Below are 20,987 nucleotides of genomic sequence, written 5' to 3'. Positions count from 1 at the left end.
TTAAAGTGACTTTGCTAACACCTCTGTAGCAAAAAGAGGCCCGCCACTTTACTGAAACCTCACTGCTTCCAAGCGTGGTGTGCTGAGACCTACTGCTGTGTTAGCCGCCCATTTTGTGATATGTCCTAATATTTTTTGAGCTGCTGGTTAAAGCTGGAAGAAGAAAAGCACACTTTGAAATGGAGGCTGATACCTACGAAATCCGTTTTAGGAACACAGGAAACTGTGTCCTAACAAGTCAGACCAATAATAATAATAATAATAATAATAATAATAATAATTTATTATTTATACCCCGCCCATCTGGCTGGGCTTCCCCAGCCACTCTGGGCGGCTTCCAAAAAATATTAAAATACTGTAATACATCAAACATTAAAAGCTTCCCTAAACAGGGCTGCCTTCAGATGTCTTCTAAAAGTCTGGTAGTTGTTGTTCTCTTTGACATCTGGTGGGAGGGCGTTCCACAGGGAGGGCGCCACTACCGAGAAGGCCCTCTGCCTGGTTCCCTGTAACTTGGCTTCTTGCAGTTAGGGAACCGCCAGAAGGCCCTCGGTGCTGGACCTCAGTGTCCAGGTAGAACAATGGGTGTGGAGACGCTCCTTCAGATATACTGGACCAAGGCCGTTTAGGGCTTCAAAGGTCAGCACCAACACTTTGAATTGTGCTCGGAAACATACTGGGAGCCAATGTAGGTCTTTCAAGACCAGTGTTATATGGTCTCGGTGGCCGCTCCCAGTCACCAGTCTGGCTGCCGCGTTCTGGGTTAGTTGTAGTTCCCGGGTCACCTTCAAAGGTAGCCCCACGTAGAGCGCATTGTAGTAGTCCAAGCGGGAGATAACCAGAGCATGCACCACTCTGGCGAGGCAGTCCGCAGGCAGATAGGGTCTCAGCCTGCATACCAGATGGAGCTGGTAAACAGCTGCCCTGGACACGGATTTAACCTGTGCCTCCATGGACAGCTGTGAGTCCAAAATGACTCCCAGGCTGCGCACCTGGTCCTTCAGGGGCACAGTTACCTCATTCAGGACCAGGGAATCCTCCACATCTGCCCGTCTCCTGTCCCCCAAAAACCGGACTTCTGTCTTGTTGGGATTCAATCTCAGCTAGCTCAGTATTGGCTGCAACTCCCTGTGGTTTCAGACTGGAGTCTTCCCAGGCCTTACCTAGAATAGCCAGGGATTGAACCTGAGGTCTCCAGGGAGCGAAGCAGATACTGTGCCACTAAGCTAGGGCCCTTCTCTTCCCTAATGCGCCTTTTCTTCCCTGAACAGCTTTAGAACAAATGGGTCCACACATGCTAACTCTCTGCCTCTTCTCTGTTGGTTTCCCATCTGTTTCTGCCAAGAAATCCTGGACAAGCTGAAGAGGTGAGAGCTGTGAGCTGCCTCGGGAGAACAGGTGGCTTTCCCCCCTTTGTGTTATCTGCCATCTGGGCAGGTTCACTCAAAAGATTTGCCTCTGCTGGAGATGTGCGTGGGTCTCCTTCATGTGGTTTGTTTCTCATGGAGCAAAGGCGAAAATCGGCACGACTGCTCCGCTCCACAAACACCTCCACTTTCTACCCGAGCGCCCAGCTTTCATCTGCTCTGTCTGGGCTGCGACTTTGATGTAGAGTTAAAGCAGCTCTGAAACAATATCTGGAGCACTTGTAGAAAGGCATCCAAGGGTGAAAACACACTGCAGAAACAAGAGCTCGGCGTCGCAGTTCATGGAAGCTGCTGAAAAAGAATCTCCATGTTGTGTGCCTTCCTGTAGTAAGTGGGTAGACCGGTTAGGATAGAGATGATGGTTTAGATTAAGGTAGTGGGGGGAAACCATGCAACTACTTCTACATGCCCCAGGGAGCATCATAAGCAGTTTGCAATTTGGCATTACTGAGGTGTGTGTGTCTGCTGCTTAAGGAAATAATGTCAAAATTCCGCAGGGCATGCCAGAGACTTTGGTGTGTGCACCTAGAGTAGTCCTTTGAATAGTGGCCAGTGTGTAATTGTATCAGAAAAGCAAATGGGATCGGGGCCAAACTGTTATAATGGCTTTCAGCTCATGGTGTTTGTGGTTTTCCTGGAGCATAATCGTTACTAGAAATTGGAGTGTGTATGAAATATTCATGCACACTTGGAAGTGAGTTGAATGAAGAGACACTGGCCCTTCCAGCATGCACATCCTGCTAGCTTTCTCTTGTCCGTTCCTTGAAATCAGGGGTCTAGTTTTGCTTCCCTAAACTAGAACTGAAATGAAGGGTATGTACACATGAGCGGTTTCAAACCCCCTCACCATGTTTTACATTGCATTTGTACTTTCATTTGCACTTGCTGTGCACACTAGGGAGAAAGCAGGGTCATCTTCACCCAATGTGCATTACCTGATTTGGTTCCCTGCACCTGCACTCCCCACCCTAACTCCTGTTCAAGGAAGTTTTCATCCGCACACGTGCAATGGCTATTCAAACTGTACACACCTCAGCTTAACCATGGCCTGCATTTCTCAAACTGGATGGAAGCTGGTTTGAGGAGAAACGCATCAAAGAGGAGTGCTTACTGAGAAACTACAGGACACCTATGGATTGTAGCTAACATCTGTAAGCGTTGTTCAACAGAATCCCTGTTCTGGACCTCGTGTATGAACTTTCCACCCCAATAATGAGTTACAAAACTTTACTGCAGAACCATCTAAAATCTAGTTACTTTTTGTTTTGTTCCTGTAACTTACTATAACACATTGCACTCAAGCAGTGTTCAGTCTTTTATGCAGTTCAGTAAACTTTCCTCTCTCTGATCCCAGAGAGAGATCCTAAGCTTGTTTATCATTGTAGAACCTCTCTGCTGCTGCTACTGCTACTACTACTACTTGTCTCTAACTTCTCAAGTTTCAGCTCCTGCTGTGAGAGCTCAGCTCTGATTTCCAGCAATGAGTCATCAGGTAGCTTAACTCACTAAAATTGAAAAACATCAGCCCTCCGCTTTCACCCGCAATGGAACCTATCGCTTAAGGTAAGCTTCTTTTTGCAGCATTCCAAATACAAGGCATTCAAACACAGCTTTTTATGTACATTAAACTTAAAATTTTAACAGCATCATGTTTGCTTGGATTCAAACACCAGTGGTCAAAGGGTCTCGTGTCCTAGACCTCAAGCGACAGTGTCCAATTCTATTTTGTCCATAAAGTGCCTTGCAATGTTGCTGAGGGTGTCAGATCAATGCCTACTTGGCCAGATAACAAAAGCCCATTCACCAATCAGGAAAGTTCTACTGGATGGCAACTTTCAGACAGAATGGTGGAAGAACTTTAAGTGTGTGTGTGTGTGTGTGTGTGTGTGTGTGTGTGAGAGAGAGAGAGAGAGAGAGAGAGAGAGAGAGAGAGAGAGAGAGACTGAGGTAGCAGTTTTAAAATGCCTTATTAAGAGTGCTATATTTTATAGGTGGTCATGTAAAGCCAATGAATGTGGCAAGGGCAGAGGGAGGCAAGAGCTCAGTAAAAGTTAAAAGGAAGTACAGTGGTACCTCAGGTTACATACGCTTCAGGTTACAGACTCCGGTAACCCAGAAATAGTACCTTGGGTTAAGAATTTTGCTTCAGGATGAGAACAGAAATCGCACGGCAGCGGCGCAGCAGCAGCGGGAGGCCCCGTTAGCTAAAGTGGTGCTTCAGGTTAAGAACAGTTTCAGGTTAAGAACGGACATCTGGAATGAATTAAGTTCTTAAACCGAGGTACCACTGTAACACCCACAGAGAAAGTTCCCTGCTTGAGACCACTGAAGCCTAACAGAGGAGCTTTTGAAACTCAAGTATCAAATTCTTTGATATTGAGCACCAAATATGATGAAGCTGTAGCCTTAGGAATAATTAGGCCTGTTGTTTTCAAAGTGGAAGAGGGATGTGGTAATGTGTGATTTGCTTGGCACTTTAATGCTGTAAGTAGAGAACTGCAATATGGGGATAATAATGCATTAGTTGCATGTGAAGTGCTTTTGAACACTCAGAAACACTAAATAAATGCTAAATATTTCACACTGTTGTTCTTGCTAGCTTGAGCTTGGGCTGCCAACTTCTCAGCAGCTTACTTTAGCTGTGCCTCTAAAAGGTAAAGGTACCCCTGCCCATACGGGCCAGTTGTGTCCGACTCTGGGGTTGCACGCCCATCTCGCTTAAGAGGCCGGGGGCCAGCGCTGTCCGAAGACACTTCCAGGTCACGTGGCCAGCGTGACAAGCTGCATCTGGCGAGCCAGTGCAGCACACGGAACGCCGTTTACCTTCCCGCTAGTAAGTGGTCCCTATTTATCTACTTGCACCCGGAGGTGCTTTCGAACTGCTAGGTTGGCAGGCGCTGGGACCGAACGACGGGAGCGCACCCCGCTGCGGGGATTCGAACCGCCGACCATACGATCGGCAAATCCTAGGCGCTGAGGTTTTACCCACAGCGCCACCCGCGTCCCCTAGCTGTGCCTCTACCAGCAAACAAACCTGTGAGCAACCAGATGTTGTTGGATTATGGTCACGTCCGTACCATACATTTAAAGTGTATTTATCTGTCTATTGCATTTATATCCCACCTTTTCCTCCAAGGCACTTGAGGTGAAGCACATGGGTCCCCCCCTCCCCATTTAATGCTCAAAACACCCCAGTGAGGTAGGTTAGGCTGAGAGGCAGTGGCTGGCCTTAGGTCACCCAGTGAGCTTCATGGCTGAGTGGGGATTTGAACCCTGGTCTCCCAGGTCCTAACCTGACACTCTAACCATCATACCACACTGTAACACTTTAACAGAGAACCCTGGAAACTGGTAAACTGTGTTGTTTAAACATTTTGATGTTTGCCACCCTGGGCTCCTTTGGGAGGAAGAGCAAGATATGAATTTCAAATAGATGTAAGAAATAAATCGGGCTGACTTACACTGTGTATAAGAGCTTCTGCCTTTGCATATCTCCTCAGGATTACTGTGTATGTTCCTCAAGGCTCCTCAGGACCACCACTTTTGTGGCGATCACACAAGGTCCCCGGATGTTTAACGGTCTATTGATCCCTGTGCCACCACTGTGCTCACTTCCCTGCTGCCACCAACCAGTTACTCTCTGGTAAAACACTGAGTCCAGTCAGTTGTTAAAAGTGAACCAAAAAACCCAAGTTTATTTTGCAAACATTAACAAGTTTATGGTTTCTCGGATAACATTCCTGTCAGTATCTTAACTTTAGTTTATTTACCGGCTAATAATAATAATAATAATAATAATAATAATAATAATTTATTTATACCCCGCCCATCTGGCTGGGCTTCCTCAGCCACTCTGGGTGGCTTCCAAAAGAATATTAAAATACTGTGATACATCAAACATTAAAAGCTTCCCTAAATAGGGCCACTTTCAGATGTCTTCTAAAAGTCTGGTAGTTGTTGTTCTCTTTGACATCTGGTGGGAGGGCATTCCACAGGGAGGGCGCCACTACCGAGAAGGCCCTCTGCCTGGTTCCCTGTACCTTCCTAATACCTTCTGACTGATTATCTCAACTGTTTGACTGACTCCTCTTAACAAATTCTCTCCCTCTCTCACCCCAGACTAGCCCAACCCACAGACTTACCTTCCCTCTCTTGTCTAACTCCAGACTGTCTTCTCAACCACTCTAACTCTAACTCCTCTCTGTGCTTAAACCTTATACACAGTTAACTCTGCCCCTTGGGTTCCCATTGGTTAGTCATTTTACAATTAGTTAACCCTTTCCCTATGAACCCAGTATGATGTCACACACATAGGAGGGCAAACGCCACACTCCCCTATGCAGTGGTTGCATCTGCACAGCTCAGTTGGTGCTGATAACGCCAAGGTGGCAGGTTTGATCCCCGTATGGGCCAGCTGTATATTCCTGCCTTGCAGGGGGGTGGCTAGATGATCCTCAGGGTACCTTCCAGCTCAAAAATTCTATGATTCTAACATCACCATCCTCATAAGACTGAGCTGAAAAGCCCCTGAAACGCAGCCAGCTTCCTAATGCTGCCCCCAATCATTTGTAGTAGTCTCTGTTTCCTGCAGTGATAATCCATTCGATAAAAAGTGTCTCTGGTTCACAAAGGAGATGTTGATCAGTATCAGCAATGGATCCCGCTAAAGAACATAGATTGAAATTTATATTATACAGTTGTGCTTTCCTTAAAGAATGAGGATTAAGAGTTTTCCCACTGTAAAGAAATCAGATATAGGGAGATGGATCTCATTAGTTAAGTGATACAGAAATTACCCAATGCATCAAAGCAGTCCATGTAAAAATATGGGCTGAGATCCAACGAGCAGCTTTCAGAGGTGCCTAAAGACTTTTCAGTTCTTTCCTTTGATCAGCAAATTCTCCCATTGCCATATCACAAAAGTACTTTTGAAAGTTCCCTGTGTTTTCAAAAGGGGTTCCATGGCATGGGGAGGGAGATCAATAAAAAGCAGCCTTGTAAAGAGATTATGTTTTAATCAAACTCCCCTTGCAGCCTTTGCTTGCAAGTTTGTCTAGAGCAGCAGGATGCAAATACCACTACTGATATCTCGCTATCCTTTCCATCCTTTCTTTTAAAAAACAAACAAAAACAAACCACATTTATTCAAAAAGTTACAACACAGCTTTCTCCACTGCCACAATACCACAGAATGATCACTCCAATCCTCAATCCTGCATCACTGTCATGTTGGCTCGCCAAATACCCTCAATAGGAACCCAGCTACCGATCTGGTTTACTAGACAGGAGCAGGCCAGCAGTAAATCACACTGTGCAAGTTAACACTTTATTAGCAAAAGCACGATATGCAAAGGAGTCTCAAGCCTAATGAGCACAGCAACGCATCTCCGGTAGGTCTTTCCCCCATGAAGCAGTTGCTGAGACTGAAGGTCTCTAGCTCCCCACAGCTAACTAAGTCCCTTCCTCTCCAGGGTTCTTTCCTAAGCAACCAGAGACTACATCCGTGTGTCGCAAATCTCTCCTCCGCCCTTTTAATGCCTCTTCTGGTTCTAGCAGACAAGGGGGCAGGGGGGCTTCTCGCAGCAGGAGGGGGAGACACCCATGACTCTTCACCAGTTTGACTCATCTCTACCTCTTGGCCTCTCTCCTCCCTCCTCTCTTGCTTCAGCTTCTGCCTCTGATTCTAGACTTCTCTCTGCCACAGACTCTCCCAGCTCACTAAGCCCAGTTGCCTCCTCAGCTTCCAACACCTCCTCTTCCTGGTCTTCTCCCTCTGACTGTTGTCCCACCACCACTCCCTGGAAACTAAGCCTTCTTTCATTGGTGATTCCCAGCTGGTTCCTGCTAGCATTCCTCTGCATCCAACCAGCCCATGACAGTTCACTACATCCTGGTGTTTATTTTATTAATGAATCATCCTGCCTTTTCCCTTTGGTCTCTTTGACTTATTCTAAATAAACACTTTCTTAGATTTGCCTTTAGGGTTGAGAAGTACATGCTATGGCAGGTTCAGGTCTTTTCAGCATGGCTTATCCCAGCAGTGGGAATCATCCTGTACAAAGCAGAAGGCAGCGTTTCCAAACACACCCACTCCAGCACTTAGGTGGGGAGGAACACTGCCTTTCCCCCTTAAAAAGCAGGGAAGGAGCTTTGTCTCTGACCTCAGTGTGGTGGTGTCTGGTGCTCAGATTGGAGATCTGGAAATGCTGGTGCGTGTGTGTGCCTCTGCATGTATGTTTTTGAATGTCCATGTCTGCTGAGTGTATGTGGGTGTGGTTTAATGTGCAGTGTGTGTATATACCCGCATATATTGGCCATACCCACTGCTTAGATACCATCAATGTGTCCCCCAAACTGAAAAAGATTAGTCAGCCCTGATTTATGCATTGTTCCACATATGCTGGGAAACTGAGATGAGGGTCTTATGTATATTACCTCTTATGACGCATAAAGAGGAAATACAGCTCTGTGCACCATGCATTGCTTTGTTGCTCAGTTATTTCTGAAGCGAGTTTCTCCCACGATGCTAACAATTGGGGGCTGTAAAGAATGAAGAAGTAGTTCAGGGCAGCCTTGTATGTTGTATTACTGCCCACCGAAGAGAGCTAGATTTATACTTGAATCCTTCACAGCCACAGGGAGGGAAGACATTTCTTTATGCGCTAAGTCTAAGAGAACCACATTTTCTACAACAGAGCGGGCTATAATGAAACTGTATAAGAATGCAGGAATACAGCAAACACTCATTAAGCATTTTAATATATTCAGTGCTTCTCCTGGGTCTGATATACCTGTGCCATTGTTGAATACATGTCCCATTTTCCCTCCTTTGGGGGAATTTTAGCTACAAATAATTCCTCAGACATGGAACATGATGTTCATGTTATTGGCAGTGTGATAAACATACAAATGACTTGATCTTGTGGTCCCAGCTCACGTGAAAGTCTGCTCAGATATATTCTGAGAAGGCACGAGTTTGTTGCAATCACCAGATGGGCAATAACTGTGCATTTATTTCACACACGCACATATTGTTCAGAAAAGCCTTGCAGTTATTGCTCACCATGGGCGCAGTCCAACACAATTAAGTCTCACTGATTCTACTATTCCATTTAAGTAAACAGAGCTCAAAGGTGCAAGCATTTTATTTTGCTTTTTAAACTCAGGATGTGAGCAGCTGGGCTCTGTGTACTTCACGGATTCCGATAGCAGCTAAATGCAACTGAAGACTCAGCTACATTAGTAAAGAAAAGGTGTTTTATCTGCGACACCAGATGGCGCTGTGGAATTCCATCTTTTGCCAATGTGATTACCCATTTAGAGGTTTACAACGCGTTTTCCTGAAACAGGTTTTTTGATGTGTCTAGATCCAGCTTTAGTCACCTGTTCAAAAGAGGCCACACCTAGAGCTTGATCAGGCATGCAGATTCCAGGTTAACTTCATATGGGATGGAGGGGGAAATGGAGATGAGCTCTGCCCCATATTCATCCTTGCTGCCATCCATCAGTCAGACGACTGTGTGAAACAGGGAGCCTCCGGTGCTCATGAAGGCATGATTTAGAATGGGCACAGGATGGTGCAGTGGGGGAGTTGCACTGCTCACCTGATCTGCCTCCAGCCAAGTCACTGTCATGCTCCTGGGCTGCCCTGGATGGGAGGAAAGAAGAAGCAGAGCGCAAAGAGTCTTGGTTTTTTAAAAAAACAAATACTTTGTGTGGCCGCATCTAATCTTGCCCCTCTCTAAAATTTATTTTTTGGTGTGTGCTTTTATTTAAAGAATAAAATAAAAATCAGGATTAAGGGGTTTTCTCAGAACAGTGGAGGGCTTGTATGCTGTGTCCCATTGGTGAAGTCGTGGTGGCACTTGCCCTCTTCTGACTGGACATGCCCTATGGTGGGATAGGGGGCAAAAAAATGGGTTGGGGGGGGAGTAATAAATGTCCCTATTTTCATCTAAGGAATGTTTGGAGGTATACAATTAGAAGAAGAGTTTGGATTTGATATCCCGCTTTATCACTACCTGAAGGAGTCTCAAAGCAGCTAACATTCTCCTTTCCTTTCCTCCCCCCCAACAAACACTTTGTGAGGTGAGTGGGGCTGAGAGACTTCAGAGAAGTGTGACTGGCCCAAGGTCACCCAGCAGCTGCATGTGGAGGAGCGGGGACGCGAACCCAGTTCACCAGATTACGAGACTACCGCTCTTAACCACTACACCACACTGGCAACTTAGACATGTTGCTTTAAACAGCCAAGAAGGTCAAAGGCCAATGCATACATGTGATTGGTCTCCTTTCTCCAAATAGTCTGATCTTGGGGAAAAGCCAGAGCTCAGTGGCAGAGCATCTACTTTGCGCACAGAAGGTCCAAGGTTGCATCTGCGGCATCTCCAGGCAGGGGTGTCGCAAGGGGTGTGTGGGTGTCACGGTCCGCCCTGGGTGTCATGCCTGGGTGTGTGACAAAATCCCCCCGGTGGATCTGCGTGGTGGTGCTCGCACCCCTGGCGGGTGGATTTCCACAATTGGCGCGATCCTCAACGTGAAAATCCGCCCCCTGATCACGCAAATATGCCCAACAATCAGCCTGGCACCCCCAATGGGCAGTGCTCGCACTCCCGGGTGGCAGCGCTGACACGGTTTTATGTGATCACTGGTTGGATTTGAGCAATTTGTGGGCGCATGTGTTTCGCGGCCAACCTTCCCTTAAAAAAGCTCAACAACTTTGGGGTAAAGGTAAAGGTAAAGGGACCCCTGACCATTAGGTCCAGTCCAATTAATTCCTGTTCCAAGATATAAAACCTCTGATTTATTTATTTTTAATCAACTTAGGAGGAAAATTTAACCGACAGTGCCACCCATGTCCCTAACTTTGGGGTACTGTCCCTTAAAAAGTTTAACAACTCCAGTCAATGTTCCCAAAAATTGCAATGTGGGGGGTGCCAAATTTTTTTCCCAGGTACCACCTGACCTTGCTACGCCTCTGTCTCCAGTCACTGACAATACTGAGCTAGAGGAATTGACTCAGCATAAGGTGCCTTCCTATGTCCTTCAGGCCAACAACCTGTAAAGTATCCATTGAAGGTTGACCAGATGGTACCACAGTCTCCTCCATCTCTGATCTGTTCCACTGAGCAATTTTCTCTGGGGTGCATCGGAATTTTCTGAATCTGATCTCACTGAGCAATATACATCTGGGAAATGAGTATTTGAAAGAGAGAAATAAAAAAAAGAGGGGGAAACCTGCCAAGCTCTTAATATCCATCTGGCGTTTCTATTCAGCTTGGCTTGTCATCGGCCATCATGTTGTCTGTTGTCTTTCTACTGCGCTTTAGGGAAGACCCATTTCTGGCAACACTTGTAACATGTGCTTTTGTCTGCAGAGACAAATGATGTGATATAAGCTGCTTTTTAACAGATGCTCCCGAAGAAGCGTACAATAAAATAATAAAAAAACAACAACAGCTACAATGTCATCAGGAGTCAGGAAAAAACAACAACTGAATTTCGCATCAAAGGCCCATCAGGACACTGAAAAGATGTTCCCAAACCACAACAGGCAATCTGATGGACCACGGTGCTAGATGAGTAGAAGTGCCAGGTGAGTTTTTAACAGTGCAGTGCTGGACAGATGTAAATGACTGAGAAGTTATTCCTACTGATAACTTTCGCTGGCTTCTGAAAAGCAGAAAAGGGAAAAGGCTTAGGCAGTGGGAAGTCCAGAGTCTGGGTGCCACAAGTGAGAATGCTTTGTCTACAGATGAGGTAGAAATTTGATTCATTTCGCAAATAAAGGCAGTATTGGCTAATTCATATTTGTTCAAAACAATATGTGGACCAAAACACAGCCAGCCTTTGAAATTCACACTTCTCAGAATTGTACAATGCAGTTCTCCAGCAGAGTAATGCACACCCTCCAACACAACACAACACAACACAGCCCAAATCCAGGTCACAATCTTCTGGGTCCAAAATCCTGTGTGAGTCACTAGCCCTAGTCACATGTAAAACTGTACATGCAAAGGAGCCATCAGGAGCTTTGGTGTGTGCAGTCTGCTTCAGCACCATTTAAATTTGGTGTCAAACGCTGCCTCCTGTCAAGATCAGAACCTCTCAAGAGCTTCCAAGTCTATGCTTGTATCTTCCCTAAGACAGAGACTGGCTTGTGATTCGAAGGAAGGAAGGAAGGACTCAGCATTTCCTGTTGCGGCCATTAGCATTTAGCAAGGCAATTTTGATCCCACCCCTTTCTGCATCACTTTTTAATAAGTCTCTCCAGGACATACACTAATTCGAGAACTGATGGATCAGCTGTAAAACTTGATTCATCAGATAAATAGTCAAATTCCCAGTCGTGCTGTTCTGGTACTTTGAAATATATTTCTCAATGCAAATTAGCAGAGCTGTGCTTGCTATAAACTTCCTGATTTTGACCCTCCTGCATCCAGTTCATTGCATTGCAATCCATTAATCGTCAGCTGTGGACTCATTGTTTTACTCTCCCCAGTTCTGCAGGGTGCCTACCGGGCAAGGAACCGTGGCTCAGAGATAGAGGATTTGTTCTTTGTGTGCAGAAGATCCTGAGTTCAATTGCCGACATCGCCAGGTAGAGCTGGGAATGTGCTCTGTCTGAAACAGTGAATAGCTGCTGGCAGACATTTTAGTCCGTACTGATCTAGATGGGCCAATGGTCTGATGCAGCATAAGGCAGCCCCCTATGTTTCTATGTGTTGGGTTTCCTTACTGGATGACAGGCCTGTTTTGAAGTGGGAAGGAGCCTAGAAAAGTACAGATATTTTCCTCCCTATGTAAAATATATTTTCCAGATTCTTCTCTTCCAGCTCCTTCCTCAAAAGAGAGAAAAAGCCTTCCCCCCCACCCCAGCAGAACTGAAATGCTTTTAACAGTAAGACTGCATACCCAGCATGCATTTTAAGCACATATAAAGCACACAAATCCTGGGAATTGTAGTTTGCTAAGGGTGCTGGGAATTGTAGCTCTGCTAGTGGCAAATTATAAGTCCCAGGATTCTTTGGGGGAAATCACGTGCTTTAAATATATGGTGCCTACACAGCCCTAGAGCAGGGGCATGGCTATGTCCTTACAGGCCTCAGGTCCATAAAAATAATTTTGCATATACTTGTACAGATGGGGCAACTTTCAGCCCTGTACAGTGGGAGGAAAGAGTGTTACTCCTTTAAAAAGGAGTAACAAAGCAGGCGATCTAGGGCCCATACAAAATAGCCACAGTTTGTCCCACACACCCAGATATCTCCTAACAATGCCCCTGGAGTATTGTAACAAGCAAAAGCTTATCAGGTAAAACTTTCCCCAGCCATCACTGATGCAGGAAAGGTACAGCTGATGATTTATTTATTTTTTGTTCATTAGTTGCTTTAACCTTTACCTTTATACCCTGGCTTTTGACACTTGAGGTATATTTTTTTGGACCCTCCTTATTTCTGTGATTGCAAGTTGTTTTGAACTGTTTTTAACATTAGGTTTTACTTCTTGTAACCTGCCACAAGGCCTTATGGTGAAGGGTGGTCTAATAAATCGTCGTCATCATCATGCAGGAGCTGCGCTGGTGAGGCAACACAAAGAGGTGCCACATCCACAATCTTCTTAACTAAGAGGAAACACTATGTCTAAATGTCTATTCTATTTTCTGAAGCATGCATTGAATTATGCAAATATAACCCTTTGCTTCTAACTGAGGAATTATAGTGCTTTTTAAAAAGAGAGAGTTCTTTGTTTAAAAGAAAATGCAAAAGATAGCTGCAATTACACACACAAGTTTGCGTCTCCTCAAACCCCATGAGATTCACTTCCAAGGAGGCATAGATTGTGGAACCAAGCTGAATGTAAATAGGCTTCAGAAATGGGACACACAGTTCCTCCCCAGCACACGGGTGAAAGCTTTCCCCCTTCTTGTTTGCTTTCCAGCCATAAACAGTGCTGTTTCTTCAAATTAACTGTGCCTTATTAGTTTGCTAGAGTTAATCAATGCTGATTTGATGCAGCTGTGAGATGCATCTTCTTCAGTAATGGGGATCGGACCTGACGGCAGGCGGACAGGGGCAGAGGGTGGGTTACCTGGTTGCTGCGGAGGGAAAACATCATCAGATGTCAGCCTTGCTTATGACTTTTATCCTGAAGTTCTACAAAAGTAGCTTACAGAACAAAACCAGACACATGCAGCAAAACAGAATAAACACAGAACTAGCACAGATCACCAAATAACTCGGAATGCTAAAACCAGACAGCTAAAGATTGGGGGGAAGACAGCAATCAAAACTCAAGGTCAGCAGCGGAAGATGAAAACGTAGGTCAGTCTGGAACTGAAAGGACTTCAATAATTGTTGGGCAGTAGGGGTACAGGTGATCTCCACCAGCATGGAATTCTGTTATGTACCATATACAACCACACCATCACCTCACCTGTCCTGAATTAATATTAAAGTTCAGTTTGCTACAGCAGCAAGCTGGTGAAGAAAGGAATCAGGAACAGGAGAAGAAATAGGCAAGCAGTTTGCCAGCTGTCCAAGATCAGATCAGGCTCAAGACATTTTGTTGTCATAGGAACTCATAAGAAGCTGTCTTATACTGAGTCAGAAAATTGGTCCATCTAGCTCAGTATTGTCTACACTGATTGGCAGCAGCTCTCCAAGACTTCAAGCAGGAGTCTCTCCCACCCCAACCTGGAGATGCTGGGGATTGAACATGACACCTTCTGCTTGCAATGCGGATGCTCTCTTGGGACTAGATTGTTGTAATATGCAGTTACTGACTCAGACTTTGATACATGAAAAGGTTAATCTGAGCCCTGAGCTCAAGTTACCAGAGTGGGTGTGGCTTAGCAGGCTCTGCCACATCCCTTTCCTCTTTCTCTTTGTGCTTCCTGAAACAAGCAAGCTCACAGTGGCAAGAAAAAAACAAGTGAACGGAATCTCTCCAAAATGGATATTTTAAAGCCTGCATCTTTGCTAACCCAAAGATTGCACGATCCTTTTCTTTAAGTCTTTTTCATCTTTGTTTTCTGTGAATGGAGAGCTGTTTCCAGTTACTTCTGGAAACTCTGTGAGTAAAAATTTCACTCATTTGCAGATCTAAGTGTCTGTGATTTATTCTAGCCTAAGTATTTTTGTTAGGAATGTTTGTTCAAAGGTGGATGAGGACATATGCACATCTAACCAAGTTTTAATGTTCTTAGAAGAATCATCATTGGGCTTAACTCTGCTATGAGAGAGTATAAGATTTCTCTTCCAAACCTCTCTCTCCAATAAATAAAGTGAGAAAATCATACTCGAGGGCAATATAGCATTTGCTGCCCTCCACCACTCGAGTTCCAAGTACAAAAGCCAACCAGGTTTACTGTGACCCAGTGACAGTGCAGCACGTTCCTCTGTACCTGAGGGCAGTACGCTAACTTAGGGGGCAGAAGGCTGGCCATGCGACACAGACACATTTCTGTCTTCCATCACCCTGCTGCTGATTGCTCCCCACTTAACCTAGCTGCTGCTCTCCCTACCCTACCACTGCCTTACAGGTAGCTGCCTCACACTGCCTAATGGTAGGGCTGGCCCTACCCCAGATGGAAAACTAGCAAGCTCTGCCATATCCTCCTCTCCCACAAGATGCCATGATGGCCACCAACATGGATGGCTGTGAAAGAAGATTAAACAAATTCAACTGAATACAAGCAGAATCCTTTCTATTGTGGATTTGGGATGCACTAATTCCCCCGGCAACCAGTTTCTACCCATTCCCCAGCCACCTGTACATAAAATTGTGCATATACTCAGGTGATCCTATTTTCCAACTGACTAGCTGTTCATTGTGCATATAACAAGTAGCCTGAGCACAAATCTGTACATCAAAATCCTAATCCTTATCTGCTCTCATTTTATATTAATGTACTGATGGAAGTTATTCTTGAACTGAGTTATTGTGCCCACCCTGGAATCACTTGCAATGCAGTGAGGAGTGGGGGCAGATAGAAAATATATATATATATATATATATATATATATATATATATGTATATATATGTATATATATATATAACACACACACACACACACACACCTATATAAATTCCCTTCCCCTTCATATACAATGATGCTTATGTGAGAAGTAAACAGCAATTACAATATACATATGGGTACAAAATGCAAACAGTATTTGAATTGTTATACTTTGTACAAGGTATATGCTGCTGCTGAGGCTACCACCCAGGAGGACTCCCTTGCTCAGCGCCTGAGGGCCCAGTCCTGCCACTCAACACCTGGCCTAGGGCGGGGCCTGATGGGGTCTATAAAGGACTGCTGTCGCTGCTGCTGCTGCTGGGCAGAGAGGGCTCGGTTTTGCTTTGTTTTTGTTTAAATTGCTGTCATTTTAAACTGTGATATTAATGCTGTATTCTTAGTTTTAGATTTTGATTTATGTGGAAATTGTTTCCCATTTGGTTGTGTATTTTTTGTGTGTGTGGTTTATTTATTGTTTATGACTTTTGTAATTATGTAAATCTTGAGCATTGGTTTTTAACTGTGGAAAGGTGGTATACAAATAAAAAATGATGATGATGATGATATGTCACTATGTCTTGCTTAGCGACCCGTTGATGTCCAGGCAGAAGTAGAGAGGATCCTCAGGGTGTTCCAAACCAGCTCCTTTCAAATGGGCTTTCATTTCAGCAAATATGTGTAACTGTCTATATCATCTTCCCGGCCTGTGGAAATAAAACAAACTCCCAGTGGTGTTAGACAAGTGAATGAGGCAAGGATCTTATTTATTTGAAAAAGCAAAATTTGAGTAGCGTTGGGCTTTCCAACTCCTTCTGAAGCAAGAACCTTGGGTGTTTACAGCTCAGTCCTGATCACGCCTATTCAGATGTAAGGTCACATTCACACTACTGTAAAGCAAATGGCACCTCCCTAAAGAACCCTGGGAATTGTAGTTTTGTGAGGATGCTGGGAATTGTATCTCTGTGAGATACAATAGAACTACAGTTCCCAGGATTCTTTGATGGGAAATAATGTTATTTAAATGTATGACATGGATATGACCCAAGTTCTATTGGATTCATTAGGGCTTACTCTCAGGTAAACAGAGTTAGGATTCATTAGGGTTGAGCAACCATCTTCACCTATAAAGCCGGTATGCTCTATTTTCATTCAAGAACACAAAAATGGGATGTAATAAATCAAACTAATTGTAGGATTTGGTTAAAGGCAAAAATGAAGCTAATTCAATTTGGACAGGTTTGTTAGTTCCTTCATTATGGTCACATGGAAATTTAAAACTCTAATGTCGCTGACTATAAAATGATGGGGTGGTGTTACCGATGGTTTTGAATTGAACGGCTGCTTCTCCTCTGCTCCCAAACTGTGTCAACAGAGAAGGTCCATAAAAGCAATTAATCCTCTGCTCTACTTACAAGTGAATTAAATTCCGTGACTATCAGAAGAGTCTGCTGATGCGATGTTTTTGCCGAGGGAAGCAAGCAGAGTGGGCATGTGGCAATTCTCCAATGCTTGCCAAAATAGCTCATTTACTTTATGCACCAGTTAGTAAGCTGGTAGGAAGAACCAATCAATACCTGTGGCACATTCCATAAACCAGAAAATATTTCAGGCTTGTCACGTTTGATAGAGAAAGCAGTGAGAAACTGCACAATGAACGTGAGGAAGCAGAATTCCCCTCTGAACCTTAACAGATTGTGTCATTGGGAATTTACACATTCTTCTCACAATACAAAAAGCATTTGAACAAATGAGGGGGCGGGTTTAGCCCATATACTTTACCCTCCAAAATTAGCATGAAACTCTATACTGCTTGTGGGGTAATATCTTAAGCAAACTCCTCAGTGCCTGACTTTTTGGAGATCCATACCTCTGCCACCCCACACATTTCTCAAAATTGTTGTTTGTTTGTTTATGCTGTTGTCACTATAAATTGTCTTCAGTGGCTGAAGACAATTTATAGTCTATTGGATTGGTATTGGATTGGTAGTGTTGAATTTTAATACAGTGGTACCTCGGGTTACATACGCTTCAGGTTACAGACGCTTCATCTTACTAACCCAGAAATAGTGCTTCAGGTTAAGAACTTTGCTTCAGGATGAGAACAGAAATTGTGCTCTGGCGGTGCGGCAGCAGCAGGAGGCCCCATTAGCTAAAGTGGTGCTTCAGGTTAAGAACAGTTTCAGGTTAAGAACAGGCCTCCGGAACGAATTAAGTACTTAACCCGAGGTACCACTGTATGTGCGTTTAAAGTTGATTAACACACTTGGTTTCAACAAATCCACTTAAAAAACAAACAAACCACAGGCTTTTTTCGGTCAGGAAAGTGGTGGTGAAACTGTGGGATAAACTAACGATTAAGGTGTATAAACTTCCAGCAAGCAAATCATTATAGATATTCCTTGTTTTATACACTCCCTGCAAAAAAAGCAGAATGAATGCTCAATAAAGACTGGACCTAGTCTAACCTCCACATAAGCATTGTGTAAGCAAAGTAGGATGTCACATGTTAGTTGTGCAGCAACATATTGAGTCCCAAAACCAGGGCACACATTTTCCTGCCTGTGCTCCAATGCAAGATTACGGAGCCCAAAATATGCACTTAGGAATGGGTCTATGCATGCATGGCACCTCAAAACACACATTTTGGGGTGCCACATGAAATTGCAGTCCCCCAATAAGAGGTTTTGTGTGTGTGTTAAATCTCAGTGCAAAATTGTGCGAGAGCACGGCATCCAAAATGGCTACCATGCTCTCATGCACCAAAACCGGATATCCCATTTTTCCCAGGATACTTGCCAGATGTTGTAGATATGGTGGGAACACATGAGCTCAAAGACAAATTCATGGAGGGTGAGGCTGTCAATGGATATTAACTCTGATGGATATGATCTTCCTCCATTGTTGGAGGCAGTTTGTTCCTGAATACTTCTAGACACCTTAGGAGGGGAGGGGACTGTTGCACTTGGATCCTACTTGTGAGTTTCCCATGGGCATCCAGCTGGCCACTGTGAGAACAGGATGCTGGACTAGATGGGTCACTGGCCTGATCCTGCAGGATTCTTCTTCTTCTTCTTCCTACTTTCCCCACCATGCTTGAAAAGAGGCTCACTCAGGAAACTGCATGATCTGATCCCAAATCACTATGCAATTATGATGAGTAGAATTTTTAGAAAGCATAAATTCTGGGAACTGGCACATTGTGGCTCAAACACAAGGGGTTAGCAGAGTGATGTATGATTAGCCATTTTTATACTGTCCCCAGTGCATGCCATTTTCATCTCACCAAAAGGAATAATTTCCTCTCCCCACCCCCAACACGCACTCCATTAAAGTGTCTGCGTGTTATATATTGAGATGCAAAGCATTGGAGGGCTGGCTCTTTTACAATCGAGAGCCTTGAAAGGAAAGAGAAAAAGCAGTGTTTTTCAAGTTCACTAGCTCATGAAAAAGCCCGGAGAACTACAAAAGGGTGGCACTAAATCAGTGGTCCTAAAAGGAAGTGGGCTTGTCAGTGGAGCTTACAGTTATAGACTGAAATGGTTTTTAAAAACAACCGCCAACACAATGCGTCTTTCAGCATGCAAATGCTGTGGAAAGCATCATTCTCCACCCAAAAATAAAACACTGCAGACTGTGTGAGAGAGAGGATAAATAAATACACCACACATATTTGGCAAAGGTTCTTTTGGAAAAAAATGAGAAGGGAAGGAAAATCCTGCAATTGGCTGAATAGTTACAAGGTGAAATAAAGGAACCCCATGTCAAAGAGAACCGGAGTTTAGATGAAGAAAGTCAAAAGGACACATCCAATTTACTAAACTCGCATCAGTGGTGGCAATGCCTGCAGTTTCGAAAGTAGGACATGGTACTGCGTTAGTTTTAAACCACTGTGTTGGAAGCCACCACCAAAGAAGGATTTAAAAACGTCTTTTAGAAGCCAGCAGATGTGGAGGGAGAGGGCAGGGAGGAACAGAGGAAAATATGTAGAAACAATTGTGGATTATGAAGCAGAAAAAAAGGATCATTTGAATAACTGCAGATGCTCTTGAATCACTCATCAAGACAGAGAAAGCGTCATTGGAAAGGTTTGTGGCTGGAAAAGGGAGGTTTATTCAAACAGCATGAATTAAACCACTTTAACTCCCCTGGGAATTTTAAGTAGCTGAATTCTCTTACGCAAATTACACCTTAGTATTCTGCCACACAATCCTCAGTAGTTCTCAAGTGCCATCTCACCCTTTCCCCCCATTATAGAAGCCATGCATACTTTCCCTGTGAGGACTGGTGTCCATTGGAACTGTTAGGGTGAAAAGCGGGGAGCCCAACAGTAGGGGGAGCCAAAGCAGACAGAGTCAACTTGTTCTAGTTTTGTCCCCATCCTCCCTGCTGAGGTCTACAAGGCTCAGAGGAGAAAACTGACAGCCAGGGGCATCCCCTGGGCTGGTTATAAGGAATAAAACAGGCAGGTGTGGACTAACTGAGGGCAAAGCAAGGTTGGTGGGCCCATGCCCTATTTGGCTCAATAGATCAGCCTCCAATGCAGTGTTAACATCTACAGTGGTACCTCTGGTTACGAACTTAATTTGTTCTGAATGTCCATTCTTAACCTGAAACCGTTCTTAACCTGAGGTACCTCCTGTTACCGCCACACGATTTCTGTTCTCATCCTGGGGCAAAGTTCTTAACCCAAGGTACTACTTCCAGGTTAGCAGAGTCTGTAACCCGAAGCATTTGTAACCCAAGGTGTTTGTAACCTGAGGTACCACTGTAATTTGTATGATGTGTTCCAGTGGCACAAATATGCCAGTTGGGCTTAAATAATGTGGACACCAGGCATCTGCCCATAGGGAGCCTTGACCAACTCCTCCTTCACTGATACAAGGTGCTGTAAGAAAATTTATTGTTGGCCAAGCTCTAAAGCCTTGTACAAGACTCACTTGTCCTTTAAAGTTCTAGGCAGTAGTCCAGTGCCCACTGAGTAATAATAATAATAATAATAATAATTTATTTGTACCCCGCTCATGTGGCTGGGTTTCTGCAGCCACTATGGGCGGCTTCCAACAAATATTAAAAATACATTAAAATGTCACACATTAAAAACAGGGCTGCCTTCAGATGTCTTCTAAATGTCAGGCTTGGAAAGCAAGACCCGTTGAGACTTTGCTACTGAGTAAACATGCACAGGGTTAGGCTATCAGGCTGCAATCACATGCATGTTTGCCCATGAATAAATGATGTCAAAGAGACTTCCTTCCACATAAGCATGCATAGGATTGCACTGTGAAACTCCTTGAACACAGTGGTGGCGAAATAGTACACTCAGTACACGCCTGATAACATGAACCCCCTACATTGCTGAACACCTCCAGCACAAGCCCTGCTGCAAAGGACAGGGGCTGAATTAGAGCAGTGATCTTGCACAACTCCCGAAAGAATGGAGCAACTGAGCTTTTTCGCTTACCTGGCTCAAAAATACAGGTGACACTGCTTTCTCTTCTGCACCTTGCCCCTCCTTGCCACATCTTGTTGATCTTCTCTG

At 44.4% G+C, this 20,987-nt stretch overlaps 1 long non-coding RNA gene across 1 annotated transcript; it reads left to right on the top strand.

The window, feature by feature from the left end:
- The first annotated feature begins 2,895 nt into the window (after positions 1-2,895).
- LOC309369015 lies at positions 2,896-13,017 on the top strand. The gene is made up of 3 exons (XR_014168011.1): positions 2,896-2,990; positions 11,929-12,027; positions 12,923-13,017. It is a non-coding gene; the product is annotated as an uncharacterized lncRNA (long non-coding RNA).
- Positions 13,018-20,987: the final 7,970 nt, after the last annotated feature.

The sequence above is a fragment of the Podarcis melisellensis genome (genome assembly GCF_964234715.1).
Source record: "Podarcis melisellensis genome assembly, chromosome: 4".
NCBI lineage: Eukaryota > Metazoa > Chordata > Lepidosauria > Squamata > Lacertidae > Podarcis > Podarcis melisellensis.
Note: the sequence above shows the minus strand (reverse complement) of the source record. Positions and strands in the feature narration are given on the sequence as shown.